Source organism: Mytilus californianus, unplaced genomic scaffold (genome assembly GCF_021869535.1).
Source record: "Mytilus californianus isolate M0D057914Y unplaced genomic scaffold, xbMytCali1.0.p SCAF_3, whole genome shotgun sequence".
Classification (NCBI taxonomy): Eukaryota; Metazoa; Mollusca; class Bivalvia; order Mytilida; family Mytilidae; genus Mytilus; species Mytilus californianus.
The window spans coordinates 22,293,312-22,310,141 of NW_026262679.1; positions in this window are offsets into that span (position 1 = coordinate 22,293,312).

The window sequence follows — 16,830 nt, forward strand, 5'->3', positions numbered from 1 at the left end:
CAAAGGCACAGATGCAGGAAACAGCAAGAGATAAGTATTTTTTCTGACTTGCAGTGCCCCCCTCCATCGGTGTGGTCGATATGAAACTAATATACACTTTTTGTTTTTCTTTCAGAGTACCTGACCCGGATGTGGAGGCCGCGGATACCAAGGCAAAGGCACAGATGCAGGAAACAGCAAGAGATAAGTATTTTTTCTGACTTGCAGTGCCCCCCTCCATCGGTGTGGTCGATATGAAACTAAAATACAATTTTTGTTTTTCTTTCAGAGTACCTGACCCGGAGGTGGAGGCTGCAGAAACCCAAGGCAAAGGCACAGATGCAGGAAACAGCAAGAGATAAGTATTTTTTCTAACTTGCAGTGCCCCCTACCATCAGTGTGGTCGATATGAAACTAATATACACTTTTTGTTTTTCTTTCAGAGTACCTGACCCGGAGGTGGAGGCCGTGGAACCCAAGGCAAAGGCACAGATGCAGGAAACAGCAAGAGATAAGTATTTTTTCTGACTTGCAGTGCCCCCCTCCATCGGTGTGGTCGATATGAAACTAACATACACTTTTTGTTTTTCTTTCAGAGTACCTGACATGGAGGTGGAGGCCGCTGATACCAAGGAAAAGTCACAGATGCAGGAAACAGCAAGAGATAAGTATTTTTTCTGACTTGCAGTGCCCCCCTCCATCGGTGTGGTCGATATGAAACTAATATACACTTTTTGTTTTTCTTTCAGAGTACCTGACCCGGAGGTGGAGGCCGCAGAAACCCAAGGCAAAGGCACAGATGCAGGAAACAGCAAGAGATAAGTATTTTTTCTGACTTGCAGTGCCCCCCTCCATCGGTGTGGTCGATATGAAACTAATATACACTTTTTGTTTTTCTTTCAGAGTACCTGACCCGGAGGTAGAGGCCGCAGAAACCCAAGGCAAAGGCACAGAAGCAGGAAACAGCAAGAGATAAGTATTTTTTCTGACTTGCAGTGCCCCCCTCCATCGGTGTGGTCGATATGAAACTAATATACACTTTTTGTTTTTCTTTCAGAGTACCTGACATGGAGGTGGAGGCCGCGGAACCCAAGGCAAAGGCACAGATGCAGGAAACAGCAAGAGATAAGTATTTTTTCTGACTTGCAGTGCCCCCCTCCATCGGTGTGGTCGATATGAAACTAATATACACTTTTTGTTTTTCTTTCAGAGTACCTGACCCGGAGGTGGAGGCGGCAGAAACCCAAGGCAAAGGCACAGATGCAGGAAACAGCAAGAGATAAGTATTTTTTCTGACTTGCAGTGCCCCCCTCCATCGGTGTGGTCGATATGAAACTAATATACACTTTTTGTTTTTCTTTCAGAGTACCTGACCCGGAGGTGGAGGCCGTGGAACCCAAGGCAAAGGCACAGATGCAGGAAACAGCAAGAGATAAGTATTTTTTCTGACTTGCAGTGCCCCCCTCCATCGGTGTGGTCGATATGAAACTAATATACACTTTTTGTTTTTCTTTCAGAGTACCTGACCCGGAGGTGGAGGCTGCGGATACCAAGGCAAAGGCACAGATGCAGGAAACAGCAAGAGATAAGTATTTTTTCTGACTTGCAGTGCCCCCCTCCATCGGTGTGGTCGATATGAAACTAATATACACTTTTTGTTTTTCTTTCAGAGTACCTGACCCAGAGGTGGAGGCCGCAGAAACCCTAGCAAAGGCACAGAAGCAGGAAACAGCAAGAGATAAGTATTTTTTCTGACTTGCAGTGCCCCCCTCCATCGGTGTGGTCGATATGAAACTAATATACACTTTTTGTTTTTCTTTCAGAGTACCTGACCCGGAGGTAGAGACCGCAGAAACCCAAGGCAAAGGCACAGATGCAGGAAACAGTAAGAGATAAGTATTTTTTCTGACTTGCAGTGCCCCCCTCCATCGGTGTGGTCGATATGAAACTAATATACACTTTTTGTTTTTCTTTCAGAGTACCTGACCCGGAGGTGGAGGCGGCAGAAACCCAAGGCAAAGGCACAGATGCAGGAAACAGCAAGAGATAAGTATTTTTTCTGACTTGCAGTGCCCCCCTCCATCGGTGTGGTCGATATGAAACTAATATACACTTTTTGTTTTTCTTTCAGAGTACCTGACCCAGAGGTGGAGGCTGCAGAAACCCAAGGCAAAGGCACAGATGCAGGAAACAGCAAGAGATAAGTATTTTTTCTGACTTGCAGTGCCCCCCTCCATCGGTGTGGTCGATATGAAACTAATATACACTTTTTGTTTTTCTTTCAGAGTACCTGACCCAGAGGTGGAGGCTGCAGAAACCCAAGGCAAAGGCACAGATGCAGGAAACAGCAAGAGATAAGTATTTTTTCTGACTTGCAGTGCCCCCCCTCCATCGGTGTGGTCGATATGAAACTAATATACACTTTTTGTTTTTCTTTCAGAGTACCTGACCCGGAGGTGGAGGCTGCGAAACCCAAGGCAAAGGCACAGATGCAGGAAACAGCAAGAGATAAGTATTTTTTCTGACTTGCAGTGCCTCCCTCCATCGGTGTGGTCGATATGAAACTAATATACACTTTTTGTTTTTCTTTCAGAGTACCTGACCCGGAGGTGGAGGCTGCGAAACCCAAGGCAAAGGCACAGATGCAGGAAACAGCAAGAGATAAGTATTTTTTCTGACTTGCAGTGCCTCCCTCCATCGGTGTGGTCGATACGAAACTAATATACACTTTTTGTTTTTCTTTCAGAGTACCTGACCCGGAGGTGGAGGCCGCAGATACCAAGGCAAAGGCACAGATGCAGGAAACAGCAAGAGATAAGTATTTTTTCTGACTTGCAGTGCCCCCCTCCATCGGTGTGGTCGATATGAAACTAATATACACTTTTTGTTTTTCTTTCAGAGTACCTGACCCGGAGGTGGAGGCCGCAGAAACCCTAGCAAAGGCACAGAAGCAGGAAACAGCAAGAGATAAGTATTTTTTCTGACTTGCAGTGCCCCCCTCCATCGGTGTGGTCGATATGAAACTAATATACACTTTTTGTTTTTCTTTCAGAGTACCTGACCCGGAGGTAGAGACCGCAGAAACCCAAGGCAAAGGCACAGATGCAGGAAACAGTAAGAGATAAGTATTTTTTCTGACTTGCAGTGCCCCCCTCCATCGGTGTGGTCGATATGAAACTAATATACACTTTTTGTTTTTCTTTCAGAGTACCTGACCCGGAGGTGGAGGCGGCAGAAACCCAAGGCAAAGGCACAGATGCAGGAAACAGCAAGAGATAAGTATTTTTTCTGACTTGCAGTGCCCCCCTCCATCGGTGTGGTCGATATGAAACTAATATACACTTTTTGTTTTTCTTTCAGAGTACCTGACCCGGAGGTGGAGGCCGCGGAAACCTAAGGCAAAGGCACAGATGCAGGAAACAGCAAGAGATAAGTATTTTTTCTGACTTGCAGTGCCCTCCTCCATCGGTGTGGTCGATATGAAACTAATATACACTTTTTGTTTTTCTTTCAGAGTACCTGACCCAGAGGTGGAGGCTGCAGAAACCCAAGGCAAAGGCACAGATGCAAGAAACAGCAAGAGATAAGTATTTTTTCTGACTTGCAGTGCCCCCCTCCATCGGTGTCGTCGATATGAAACTAATATACACATTTTATTTTCTTTCAGAGTACCTGACCCGGAGGTGGAGGCCGCAGAAACCCAAGGCAAAGGCACAGATGCAGGAAACAGCAAGAGATAAGTATTTTTTCTGACTTGCAGTGCCCCCCTCCATCGGTGTGGTCGATATGAAACTGATATACACTTTTTGTTTTTCTTTCAGAGTACCTGACCTGGAGGTGGAGGCTGCGAAACCCAAGGCAAAGGCACAGATGCAGGAAACAGCAAGAGATAAGTATTTTTTCTGACTTACAGTGCCCCCCTCCATCGGTGTGGTCGATATGAAACTAATATACACTTTTTGTTTTTCTTTCAGAGTACCTGACCCAGAGGTGGAGGCTGCAGAAACCCAAGGCAAAGGCACAGATGCAGGAAACAGCAAGAGATAAGTATTTTTTCTGACTTGCAGTGCCCCCCCTCCATCGGTGTGGTCGATATGAAACTAATATACACTTTTTGTTTTTCTTTCAGAGTACCTGACCCGGAGGTGGAGGCTGCGAAACCCAAGGCAAAGGCACAGATGCAGGAAACAGCAAGAGATAAGTATTTTTTTTGACTTGCAGTGCCTCCCTCCATCGGTGTGGTCGATATGAAACTAATATACACTTTTTGTTTTTCTTTCAGAGTACCTGACCCGGAGGTGGAGGCCGCGGATACCAAGGAAAAGTCACAGATGCAGGAAACAGCAAGAGATAAGTATTTTTTCTGACTTGCAGTGCCCCCCTCCATCGGTGTGGTCGATATGAAACTAATATACACTTTTTGTTTTTCTTTCAGAGTACCTGACCCGGAGGTGGAGGCCGCAGAAACCCAAGGCAAAGGCACAGAAGCAGGAAACAGCAAGAGATAAGTATTTTTTCTGACTTGCAGTGCCCCCCTCCATCGGTGTGGTCGATATGAAACTAATATACACTTTTTGTTTTTCTTTCAGAGTACCTGACCCGGAGGTAGAGACCGCAGAAACCCAAGGCAAAGGCACAGATGCAGGAAACAGCAAGAGATAAGTATTTTTTCTGACTTGCAGTGCCCCCCTCCATCGGTGTGGTCGATATGAAACTAATATACACTTTTTGTTTTTCTTTCAGAGTACCTGACCCGGAGGTGGAGGCTGGGGATACCAAGGCAAAGGCACAGATGCAGGAAACAGCAAGAGATAAGTATTTTTTCTGACTTGCAGTGCCCCCCTCCATCGGTGTGGTCGATATGAAACTAATATACACTTTTTGTTTTTCTTTCAGAGTACCTGACCCGGAGGTGGAGGCCGCAGAAACCCTAGCAAAGGCACAGAAGCAGGAAACAGCAAGAGATAAGTATTTTTTCTGACTTGCAGTGCCCCCCTCCATCGGTGTGGTCGATATGAAACTAATATACACTTTTTGTTTTTCTTTCAGAGTACCTGACCCGGAGGTAGAGACCGCAGAAACCCAAGGCAAAGGCACAGATGCAGGAAACAGTAAGAGATAAGTATTTTTTCTGACTTGCAGTGCCCCCCTCCATCGGTGTGGTCGATATGAAACTAATATACACTTTTTGTTTTTCTTTCAGAGTACCTGACCCGGAGGTGGAGGCGGCAGAAACCCAAGGCAAAGGCACAGATGCAGGAAACAGCAAGAGATAAGTATTTTTTCTGACTTGCAGTGCCCCCCTCCATCGGTGTGGTCGATATGAAACTAATATACACTTTTTGTTTTTCTTTCAGAGTACCTGACCCGGAGGTGGAGGCCGTGGAACCCAAGGCAAAGGCACAGATGCAGGAAACAGCAAGAGATAAGTATTTTTTCTGACTTGCAGTGCCCCCCTCCATCGGTGTGGTCGATATGAAACTAATATACACTTTTTGTTTTTCTTTCAGAGTACCTGACCCGGAGGTGGAGGCTGCGGATACCAAGGCAAAGGCACAGATGCAGGAAACAGCAAGAGATAAGTATTTTTTCTGACTTGCAGTGCCCCCCTCCATCGGTGTGGTCGATATGAAACTAATATACACTTTTTGTTTTTCTTTCAGAGTACCTGACCCGGAGGTGGAGGCCGCAGAAACCCTAGCAAAGGCACAGAAGCAGGAAACAGCAAGAGATAAGTATTTTTTCTGACTTGCAGTGCCCCCCTCCATCGGTGTGGTCGATATGAAACTAATATACACTTTTTGTTTTTCTTTCAGAGTACCTGACCCGGAGGTAGAGACCGCAGAAACCCAAGGCAAAGGCACAGATGCAGGAAACAGTAAGAGATAAGTATTTTTTCTGACTTGCAGTGCCCCCCTCCATCGGTGTGGTCGATATGAAACTAATATACACTTTTTGTTTTTCTTTCAGAGTACCTGACCCGGAGGTGGAGGCGGCAGAAACCCAAGGCAAAGGCACAGATGCAGGAAACAGCAAGAGATAAGTATTTTTTTCTGACTTGTAGTGCCCCCCTCCATCGGTGTGGTCGATATGAAACTAATATACACTTTTTGTTTTTCTTTCAGAGTACCTGACCCGGAGGTAGAGACCGCAGAAACCCAAGGCAAAGGCACAGATGCAGGAAACAGTAAGAGATAAGTATTTTTTCTGACTTGCAGTGCCCCCCTCCATCGGTGTGGTCGATATGAAACTAATATACACTTTTTGTTTTTCTTTCAGAGTACCTGACCCGGAGGTGGAGGCGGCAGAAACCCAAGGCAAAGGCACAGATGCAGGAAACAGCAAGAGATAAGTATTTTTTCTGACTTGCAGTGCCCCCCTCCATCGGTGTGGTCGATATGAAACTAATATACACTTTTTGTTTTTCTTTCAGAGTACCTGACCCGGAGGTGGAGGCCGTGGAACCCAAGGCAAAGGCACAGATGCAGGAAACAGCAAGAGATAAGTATTTTTTCTGACTTGCAGTGCCCCCCTCCATCGGTGTGGTCGATATGAAACTAATATACACTTTTTGTTTTTCTTTCAGAGTACCTGACCCGGAGGTGGAGGCTGCGGATACCAAGGCAAAGGCACAGATGCAGGAAACAGCAAGAGATAAGTATTTTTTCTGACTTGCAGTGCCCCCCTCCATCGGTGTGGTCGATATGAAACTAATATACACTTTTTGTTTTTCTTTCAGAGTACCTGACCCGGAGGTGGAGGCCGCAGAAACCCTAGCAAAGGCACAGATGCAGGAAACAGCAAGAGATAAGTATTTTTTCTGACTTGCAGTGCCCCCCTCCATCGGTGTGGTCGATATGAAACTAATATACACTTTTTGTTTTTCTTTCAGAGTACCTGACCCGGAGGTAGAGACCGCAGAAACCCAAGGCAAAGGCACAGATGCAGGAAACAGTAAGAGATAAGTATTTTTTCTGACTTGCAGTGCCCCCCTCCATCGGTGTGGTCGATATGAAACTAATATACACTTTTTGTTTTTCTTTCAGAGTACCTGACCCGGAGGTGGAGGCGGCAGAAACCCAAGGCAAAGGCACAGATGCAGGAAACAGCAAGAGATAAGTATTTTTTCTGACTTGCAGTGCCCCCCTCCATCGGTGTGGTCGATATGAAACTGATATACACTTTTTGTTTTTCTTTCAGAGTACCTGACCCGGAGGTGGAGGCCGCGGAAACCTAAGGCAAAGGCACAGATGCAGGAAATAGCAAGAGATAAGTATTTTTTCTGACTTGCAGTGCCCCCCTCCATCGGTGTGGTCGATATGAAACTAATATACACTTTTTGTTTTTCTTTCAGAGTACCTGACCCGGAGGTGGAGGCCGCGGAAACCTAAGGCAAAGGCACAGATGCAGGAAACAGCAAGAGATAAGTATTTTTTCTGACTTGCAGTGCCCCCCTCCATCGGTGTGGTCGATATGAAACTAATATACACTTTTTGTTTTTCTTTCAGAGTACCTGACCCGGAGGTGGAGGCCGTGGAACCCAATACAAAGGCACAGATGCAGGAAACAGCAAGAGATAAGTATTTTTTCTGACTTGCAGTGCCCCCCTCCATCGGTGTGGTCGATATGAAACTAATATACACTTTTTGTTTTTCTTTCAGAGTACCTGACCCGGAGGTGGAGGCTGCGGATACCAAGGCAAAGGCACAGATGCAGGAAACAGCAAGAGATAAGTATTTTTTCTGACTTGCAGTGCCCCCCTCCATCGGTGTGGTCGATATGAAACTAATATACACTTTTTGTTTTTCTTTCAGAGTACCTGACCCGGAGGTGGAGGCCGCAGAAACCCTAGCAAAGGCACAGAAGCAGGAAACAGCAAGAGATAAGTATTTTTTCTGACTTGCAGTGCCCCCCTCCATCGGTGTGGTCGATATGAAACTAATATACACTTTTTGTTTTTCTTTCAGAGTACCTGACCCGGAGGTAGAGACCGCAGAAACCCAAGGCAAAGGCACAGATGCAGGAAACAGTAAGAGATAAGTATTTTTTCTGACTTGCAGTGCCCCCCTCCATCGGTGTGGTCGATATGAAACTAATATACACTTTTTGTTTTTCTTTCAGAGTACCTGACCCGGAGGTGGAGGCGGCAGAAACCCAAGGCAAAGGCACAGATGCAGGAAACAGCAAGAGATAAGTATTTTTTCTGACTTGCAGTGCCCCCCTCCATCGGTGTGGTCGATATGAAACTAATATACACTTTTTGTTTTTCTTTCAGAGTACCTGACCCGGAGGTGGAGGCCGTGGAACCCAAGGCAAAGGCACAGATGCAGGAAACAGCAAGAGATAAGTATTTTTTCTGACTTGCAGTGCCCCCCTCCATCGGTGTGGTCGATATGAAACTAATATACACTTTTTGTTTTTCTTTCAGAGTACCTGACCCGGAGGTGGAGGCTGCGGATACCAAGGCAAAGGCACAGATGCAGGAAACAGCAAGAGATAAGTATTTTTTCTGACTTGCAGTGCCCCCCTCCATCGGTGTGGTCGATATGAAACTAATATACACTTTTTGTTTTTCTTTCAGAGTACCTGACCCGGAGGTGGAGGCCGCAGAAACCCTAGCAAAGGCACAGAAGCAGGAAACAGCAAGAGATAAGTATTTTTTCTGACTTGCAGTGCCCCCCTCCATCGGTGTGGTCGATATGAAACTAATATACACTTTTTGTTTTTCTTTCAGAGTACCTGACCCGGAGGTAGAGACCGCAGAAACCCAAGGCAAAGGCACAGATGCAGGAAACAGCAAGAGATAAGTATTTTTTCTGACTTGCAGTGCCCCCCTCCATCGGTGTGGTCGATATGAAACTAATATACACTTTTTGTTTTTCTTTCAGAGTACCTGACCCGGAGGTGGAGGCCACAGAAACCGAAGGCAAAGGCACAGATGCAGGAAACAGCAAGAGATAAGTATTTTTTCTGACTTGCAGTGCCCCCCTCCATCGGTGTGGTCGATATGAAACTAATATACACTTTTTGTTTTTCTTTCAGAGTACCTGACATGGAGGTGGAGGCCGCGGAACCCAAGGCAAAGGCACAACTGCAGGAAACAGCAAGAGATAAGTATTTTTTCTGACTTGCAGTGCCCCCCTCCATCGGTGTGGTCGATATGAAACTAATATACACTTTTTGTTTTTCTTTCAGAGTACCTGACCCGGAGGTGGAGGCCGTGGAACCCAAGGCAAAGGCACAGATGCAGGAAACAGCAAGAGGTAAGTATTTTTTCTGACTAGCAGTGCCCCCCTCCATCGGTGTGGTCGATATGAAACTAATATACACTTTTTGTTTTTCTTTCAGAGTACCTGACCCGGATGTGGAGGCCGCGGATACCAAGGCAAAGGCACAGATGCAGGAAACAGCAAGAGATAAGTATTTTTTCTGACTTGCAGTGCCCCCCTCCATCGGTGTGGTCGATATGAAACTAAAATACACTTTTTGTTTTTCTTTCAGAGTACCTGACCCGGAGGTGGAGGCTGCAGAAACCCAAGGCAAAGGCACAGATGCAGGAAACAGCAAGAGATAAGTATTTTTTCTGACTTGCAGTGCCCCCTACCATCAGTGTGGTCGATATGAAACTAATATACACTTTTTGTTTTTCTTTCAGAGTACCTGACCCGGAGGTGGAGGCCGTGGAACCCAAGGCAAAGGCACAGATGCAGGAAACAGCAAGAGATAAGTATTTTTTCTGACTTGCAGTGCCCCCCTCCATCGGTGTGGTCGATATGAAACTAATATACACTTTTTGTTTTTCTTTCAGAGTACCTGACCCGGAGGTGGAGGCCGCAGAAACCCAAGGCAAAGGCACAGAAGCAGGAAACAGCAAGAGATAAGTATTTTTTCTGACTTGCAGTGCCCCCCTCCATCGGTGTGGTTGATATGAAACTAATATACACTTTTTGTTTTTCTTTCAGAGTACCTGACCCGGAGGTAGAGGCCGCAGAAACCCAAGGCAAAGGCACAGAAGCAGGAAACAGCAAGAGATAAGTATTTTTTCTGACTTGCAGTGCCCCCCTCCATCGGTGTGGTCGATATGAAACTAATATACACTTTTTGTTTTTCTTTCAGAGTACCTGACCCGGAGGTGGAGGCCGTGGAACCCAAGGCAAAGGCACAGATGCAGGAAACAGCAAGAGATAAGTATTTTTTCTGACTTGCAGTGCCCCCCTCCATCGGTGTGGTCGATATGAAACTAATATACACTTTTTGTTTTTCTTTCAGAGTACCTGACCCGGAGGTGGAGGCCACGGAACCCAAGGCAAAGGCACAGATGCAGGAAACAGCAAGAGATAAGTATTTTTTCTGACTTGCAGTGCCCCCCTCCATCGGTGTGGTCGATATGAAACTAATATACACTTTTTGGTTTTTTTTCAGAGTACCTGACCCGGAGGTGGAGGCCGCAGAAACCCAAGGCAAAGGCACAGATGCAGGAAACAGCAAGAGATAAGTATTTTTTCTGACTTGCAGTGCCCCCCTCCATCGGTGTGGTCGATATGAAACTAATATACACTTTTTGTTTTTCTTTCAGAGTACCTGACATGGAGGTGGAGGCCGCGGAACCCAAGGCAAAGGCACAACTGCAGGAAACAGCAAGAGATAAGTATTTTTTCTGACTTGCAGTGCCCCCCTCCATTGGTGTGGTCGATATGAAACTAATATACACTTTTTGTTTTTCTTTCAGAGAACCTGACATGGAGGTGGAGGCCGCGGAACCCAAGGCAAAGGCACAACTGCAGGAAACAGCAAGAGATAAGTATTTTTTCTGACTTGCAGTGCCCCCCTCCATCGGTGTGGTCGATATGAAACTAATATACACTTTTTGTTTTTCTTTCAGAGTACCTGACCCGGAGGTGGAGGCCGCGGAACCCAAGGCAAAGGCACAGATGCAGGAAACAGCAAGAGATAAGTATTTTTTCTGACTTGCAGTGCCCCCCTCCATCGGTGTGGTCAATATGAAACTAATATACACTTTTTGTTTTTCTTTCAGAGTACCTGACCCGGAGGTGGAGGCCGCGGAACCCAAGGCAAAGGCACAGATGCAGGAAACAGCAAGAGATAAGTATTTTTTCTGACTTGCAGTGCCCCCCTCCATCGGTGTGGTCGATATGAAGTTTAAAATTATGTTACATTAAGTAGCCGTCCGTACTTCTTGATGCTTCTTGTCGTTTCTTGTCGCTAAGAGACCTTGTAAATATGTCAAACTTGCCGAGACTGACAGTAGTATGTGATATATATGGATTTTAGACTCAGAAAGATCGTGTGATAATAGAAAGTCACACGAAAATGTAGAAACCCCATTCATATATCATTGTATACAGGTACGGATGTCCGAAAAATGTATAAAATCAGCGAGAATCAAAAAAGAGCAAATGTGAATATAGGAAATATATGCGGATAAAAGAATTCGGTCTAGATCACCTTGATCTTGACATGAAGCCAGTGTCCTACTCTCAGGCACTTGTTTATATCCATGGGAAGATTTAGGAGCTCAAAATATACGTTGATATTGGGTCTTCCCATGCAAAGAAACAAGTGCCTGTGGTCCGACTTTGACATTTCAATGTTTACGATATTTTTCCTAAACCAGAACTTTTTTTATTTCTGGCCAATCTGGGCCTAAAAAAATCTTCATCTATGGCCCATTTTAAAGAAGGTATATCTTTCAAGAAGTGTAAAGTCCAAGAATGTTTTACCAACCGTTTATTTATTCCAACATTGATATAGATCTCGAGTAACATCATGGACTTGGAGGGGGCGGGTCATTTAAATTTACTAAAGGCAGGTCAATCAGACCTCACCTTTGACTCCTGTTATAGTTTGATTGTCTGATTTGTGTCATACATTTTGTACTGTAGAACTTAAATTGAACAAACTCAGTGTTCTCCACAGGGAAGCAAGTCAACGCACACTATTGCAAAGTTGTACCATGCCATTTAACTTATACCACTAAAAGTCAACTCAAATCAACATTAACCACTAAATTTTAGAATTCACAATATAATTCTGTCGGATAGACCTATCAGAGACCATGTGTCAACTTACAACAGAGGCAGACTAGAGCATACTATATTAAATGACATGTTCATTGTATGTATAAAATTGAATGAAAGAAATAAAAAAATAAAATTTAACATAATTTTATCTCTCTGACACTTAAACTGTTCATCTTTTTAATTTTGTCGAAAATCAAACTTTGATCTGACCCTAAAAAAAGAATATCCCATGCAGTGGCGGATCCAGAACTTTTCATAAGGGGGGGGGGCGCTGACTGACCTAAAAGGGGGGGGGGGGGGGAGGGGGGGGGGGGGGCTCCAGTCATGCTTCAGTGATTCCCTATATAATCAACCAAATTTTTCCCACAAAAGGGGGGGGCAGCCCCCCCCTGGATCCGCCTATGCCATGATCCCATAATGATTTCTTTTCAAATTCATTGACAAAACTTGTGTAAATATAATTTATCATGATTGTATGTCTGAATAAACAATATAAATATTTGTATTTGTTTTTATTTCAGCTAGATTCCAATTCTTGGCTTTAATATCCTAGAAGTGACAAGACATGCATGTACAATACATGATACTATCTAGTAGCTGCATTGACTAGTCATCATAATAATTCCATGACAAATATGAAATTCTAGACCTTTTTGATGTTTTAAATATAGTTATACATGTATGACATGTATATCTTCAGATATGATCGAAGTACATGAACTATGAAAATTTTTAGCAGGTCTTATCATATGACGACTAGTCAGACAAATTTTGGTTCAGATTTCTGACAGGAATTTTTACAAAATTGCCAGGGGTTACAACACATGAATATTATTTTCATGGAGTTTACTGTAACCGTCCAGTTATTTTTAGAGGCTGTCTAATGATATGTCTGTGCAACTGTTACTATAAAATGTGGGAGATACATCGTATAATATGCACACTATTAATATATATATACAAGTAGTAACCCAGGGATCAGTTATATAAAGATAGTTTGAATACATATACATAATGATGATACAATGTGCAGATACATGAAATATGTTTTATAAAGTATGTAAGAAATGAAGAATATAAACATATTAAAAAAAGACAGACACAATATTTGTATGAAATTTGATGTAAATGTAATAGGTTGGACACTTAGAAGTACAATAATCATGTAAAAGAAAATAAAAAAGCATTTCTAGCCCAACAACATAATCATTTTGTGTAATATGATATATGCATGATAAACAATAAAATTTGACCACCTCACATTGTTCCCAGTATTATTGAATCAGTTTTTGTAAGGATTGAAACCTGCTGATCTGACTAAAAATGCTAATGTGGCATATGAAAACTCTTAGTTAAATTCATTCATCAGGGTATTGAGAAGTTGATAGAAATAAGCATCTGTATGTCACAAAAGGCCTGTAACAATGAGCAAAACTCATACCACATAGAATGAAGCTGTCAATTGCCTTGAAATGACAAATGTAAAACAATTCCAACAAGCAAACCAGCATCCTGATTTATGTACAAATCAATAATGAAAAACAAATATGATATACAGCAACAAATGACAACCACTGAATGACTACGGACAGACACACATGTAAGCTGGCAGGGTTAAACATGTTTACTGGCGCCGACCCCTCCCCCCTCCCCCCCCCCCCCCATTACCTGGGACAGTGTTCATACATCTTCACAGACTTTCAATCATCGAAAGGATACATATTTTAAAGTAATTTAAAAATGAATAATAAACATTTGAAAACAAATGTTATATTGTTAGAAAAAAATGTGTAGGATAGTGAAAATCAGTACAGCACATGACAAAAAACAAATCTAAAAAATGAGATAAAACAAGCTATGACAATTTAAGCAACACTGCCACAGTTGTCATCATATTTTTGATTAACTGCCTATAGCGCTTACAGTGCTTTGATTTCTGACTTGCAGTGCCCACCTCCATCGGTGTGGTCGATATGAAACTAAAATACACTTTTTGTTTTTCTTTCAGAGTACCTGACCCGGAGGTGGAGGCCGCAGAAACCCAAGGCAAAGGCACAGATGCAGGAAACAACAAGAGATAAGTATTTTTTCTGACTTGCAGTGCCCCCCTCCATCGGTGTGGTCGATATGAAACTAATATACACTTTTTGTTTTTCTTTCAGAGTACCTGACCCGGAGGTGGAGGCCGCGGAACCCAAGGCAAAGGCACAGATGCAGGAAACAGCAAGAGATAAGTATTTTTTCTGACTTGCAGTGCCCCCCTCCATCGGTATGGTCGATATGAAACTAATATACACTTTTTGTTTTTCTTTCAGAGTACCTGACCCGGAGGTGGAGGCCGCGGAACCCAAGGCAAAGGCACAGATGCAAGAAACAGCAAGAGATAAGTATTTTTTCTGACTTGCAGTGCCCCCCTCCATCAGTGTGGTCGATATGAAACTGATATACACTTTTTGTTTTTCTTTCAGAGTACCTGACTCGGAGGTGGAGGCCGCAGAAACCCAAGGCAAAGGCACAGATGCAGGAAACAGCAAGAGATAAGTATTTTTTCTGACTTGCAGTGCCCCCCTCCATCGGTGTGGTCGATATGAAACTAATATACACTTTTTGTTTTTCTTTCAGAGTACCTGACATGGAGGTGGAGGCCGCGGAACCCAAGGCAAAGGCACAGATGCAGGAAACAGCAAGAGATAAGTATTTTTTCTGACTTGCAGTGCCCCCCTCCATCAGTGTGGTCGATATGAAACTAATATACACTTTTTGTTTTTCTTTCAGAGTACCTGACCCGGTGGTGGAGGCCGCGGAACCCAAGGCAAAGGCACAGATGCAGGAAACAGCAAGAGATAAGTATTTTTTCTGACTTGCAGTGCCCCCCTCCATCGGTGTGGTCGATATGAAACTAATATACACTTTTTGTTTTTCTTTCAGAGTACCTGACCCGGAGGTGGAGGCGGCGGAACCCAAGGCAAAGGCACAGATGCAGGAAACAGCAAGAGATAAGTATTTTTTCTGACTTGCAGTGCCCCCCTCCATCGGTGTGGTCGATATGAAACTAATATACACTTTTTGTTTTTCTTTCAGAGTACCTGACCCGGAGGTGGAGGCGGCAGAAACCCAAGGCAAAGGCACAGATGCAGGAAACAGCAAGAGATAAGTATTTTTTCTGACTTGCAGTGCCCCCCTCCATCGGTGTGGTCGATATGAAACTAATATACACTTTTTGTTTTTCTTTCAGAGTACCTGACCCGGAGGTGGAGGCCGAGGAACCCAAGGCAAAGGCACAGATGCAGGAAACAGCAAGAGATAAGTATTTTTTCTGACTTGAAGTGCCCCCCTCCATCGGTGTGGTCGATATGAAACTAATATACACTTTTTGTTTTTCTTTCAGAGTACCTGACCCGGAGGTGGAGGCCGCGGAACCCAAGGCAAAGGCACAGATGCAGGAAACAGCAAGAGATAAGTATTTTTTCTGACTTGCAGTGCCCCCCTCCATCGGTGTGGTCGATATGAAACTAATATACACTTTTTGTTTTTCTTTCAGAGTACCTGACCTGGAGGTGGAGGCCGCAGAAACCCAAGGCAAAGGCACAGATGCAGGAAACAGCAAGAGATAAGTATTTTTTCTGACTTGCAGTGCCCCCCTCCATCGGTGTGGTCGATATGAAACTAATATACACTTTTTGTTTTTCTTTCAGAGTACCTGACCCAGAGGTGGAGGCGGCGGAACCCAAGGCAAAGGCACAGATGCAGGAAACAGCAAGAGATAAGTATTTTTTCTGACTTGAAGTGCCCCCATCCATCGGTGTGGTCGATATGAAACTAATATACACTTTTTGTTTTTCTTTCAGAGTACCTGACCCGGAGGTGGAGGCCGCGGAACCCAAGGCAAAGGCACAGATGCAGGAAACAGCAAGAGATAAGTATTTTTTCTGACTTGCAGTGCCCCCCTCCATCAGTGTGGTCGATATGAAACTAATATACACTTTTTGTTTTTCTTTCAGAGTACCTGACCCGGAGGTGGAGGCCGCAGAAACCCAAGGCAAAGGCACAGATGCAGGAAACAGCAAGAGATAAGTATTTTTTCTGACTTGCAGTGCCCCCCTCCATCGGTGTGGTCGATATGAAACTAATATACACTTTTTGTTTTTCTTTCAGAGTACCTGACCCAGAGGTGGAGGCGGCGGAACCCAAGGCAAAGGCACAGATGCAGGAAACAGCAAGAGATAAGTATTTTTTCTGACTTGCAGTGCCCCCCTCCATCGGTGTGGTCGATATGAAACTAATATACACTTTTTGTTTTTCTTTCAGAGTACCTGACCCGGAGGTGGAGGCCGCAGAAACCCAAGGCAAAGGCACAGATCCAGGAAACAGCAAGAGATAAGTATTTTTTCTGACTTGCAGTGCCCCCCTCCATCGGTGTGGTCGATATGAAACTAATATACACTTTTTGTTTTTCTTTCAGAGTACCTGACCCGGAGGTGGAGGCCGCAGAAACCCAAGGCAAAGGCACAGATGCAGGAAACAGCAAGAGATAAGTATTTTTTCTGACTTGCAGTGCCCCCCTCCATCGGTGTGGTCGATATGAAACTAATATACACTTTTTGTTTTTCTTTCAGAGTACCTGACCCGGAGGTGGAGGCCGCAGAAACCCAAGGCAAAGGCACAGATGCAGGAAACAGCAAGAGATAAGTATTTTTTCTGACTTGCAGTGCCCCCCTCCATCGGTGTGGTCGATATGAAACTAATATACACTTTTTGTTTTTCTTTCAGAGTACCTGACCCGGAGGTGGAGGCCGTGGAACCCAAGGCA